General features: G+C 41.5%; 1 protein-coding gene across 1 annotated transcript in view; it reads left to right on the top strand.

The window, feature by feature from the left end:
- Window positions 1–836: 836 nt before the first annotated feature.
- The window catches only part of LOC107709012 (zinc finger MIZ domain-containing protein 1-like), a 39,940-nt gene continuing 39,098 nt past the window's right edge, over window positions 837–1,678 (top strand). The window contains exon 1 of the mRNA XM_016513408.1: window positions 837–939. The gene's annotated coding sequence lies outside the window, so the exon portion shown is untranslated. The remainder of the gene's footprint in view (window positions 940–1,678) is intronic.

Genomic DNA, 1,678 nt, shown 5'->3' with positions numbered 1-1,678 from the left:
ATCATCCTGTCAGAGTTCACATGCAGGCTGGACCTGATTGATAAATGTCCACTGCCACTGACCATGAAGCTGGAGGCTATTAGACAGGTGGCACTGTCTAAAGTACAACATCTGTTCTCCAACGTTCATATCCAGCAGAAAGTGCTGAGCGAAATGAATAACAAAACAGTGAGCTTAGTGCGAAAGTGGTTTGAACTAAATACATACAGCACTCGTGACATTATTTTTTATCCCCAATGGGAAGGAGGACTGGGGGTACCAAACATGATATGGATTTATACCAGCATGCGGATTTCCCTTCTTCTGAACATGCTGAATAATGATGACAAAGATGTTAGGGAGCTGGCTCGATCCTCCCTGTTCCTGGACCTCAGGAGACGCAAGGTGCCGTTAGCCATGGAGTCAGAGCCCCACTTCCTTGGCTTCAAAAGAAAACCCAGCGGGAAACTGGACACTCACTCTGCTGGTTTTGGTGTCTGGTCAGACTGGCCGGACCTGAATGACCTCTGTGTAAGAACTGGAGTATCACTGGAGTGGGTCCGGTCTGACTCTGAGAGTGTGAGGGTCTCGGAGGATATCATCACTGACCCCTTGACTTATGTCAGAGCAACAGCCACATTCGGTGGATATAGCCACCCGCTAACATCCGCAGGTGCCCAGCGAATTCTCATGGATCTACATCAGTATCACCAAAAACAACACTGGACTGAACCTTCAGGGAAAACTTGCATGTTTCTCACTCATTTCTCAATTGGTTTTCCGCCAGAATCCGGGATCGTTTGAAATCTACGTCGGGTTTTCCATCCGCTCGCGCTGTGTCTGTGGAAACAGAATGAGCTGGATGTAATGTGACACTGGAGCTGAGAGATCATGAGAGAGCACACCATACTTCAGCAGCGCCGCGGATAATAGCACTCCTCCTCCGGCGGGATTTAACCGGTAAGAGCCTTTTAAGCTGCTTCGGGATGGTTCTGTTCTGGGTTGTGGATAGTGAAAGAGTTCGTCTCCATCCTGCGGGATTCAAGCGGGATCATTGATTGATGTTTGGATGATTCAGACGATTCATTCTGCTTGCTTCGGGCGATTCTACACATGCCTGCACTCATATGCATTTATTTCATTCATAAAATCCTACATACTGTAATGCATTCGTTAAATGTTTGCGCTCGCGCTTTACATTAGTGCTCATTTTAATATCCTGCTTTTATTTACACAAATAAGTGCTTTGTTTATTTTGTGTCAACATTTGTTGCGGCATTCGTCACTAATAGTTAGTTAGTAACGCACTATTTAAAGTGCACTATTTTAAAACACTTTAAGGAAACTTTTAAAGTCATAAATGTGTTTTTGTGGGTTTAAAGTAAAAGCGCTTTTATCCAAAGCGACTTACAATTGAGGAATACAATAAGCGATTCATCACAGGTAGTGCTCGTAATACGAAGTTTCAGACATTGTTCAGATTAGTACAAGTTCTAGACAATTTTATTTTTAGGATGCAGTCAAATGTTGACGAAACAGATGAGTTTTCAGCTGTCACTTGAATATATATGATATATATAAATATATATTTATTTGACATTATTTATTATATATTACATTAATTATTACATTATTTATTAGGTTTATTTACATTATTATGCTATTTATTAGAATGTTTGATATATATAAACACACACAC

The sequence above is a fragment of the Sinocyclocheilus rhinocerous genome, unplaced genomic scaffold, assembly GCF_001515625.1.
Source record: "Sinocyclocheilus rhinocerous isolate Xijiao unplaced genomic scaffold, SAMN03320098_v1.1 scaffold1137, whole genome shotgun sequence".
NCBI classification, from domain to species: domain Eukaryota; kingdom Metazoa; phylum Chordata; class Actinopteri; order Cypriniformes; family Cyprinidae; genus Sinocyclocheilus; species Sinocyclocheilus rhinocerous.
The sequence above is the reverse complement of the archived record's forward strand: the minus strand, read 5'-3'. Positions and strand labels throughout refer to the sequence as shown.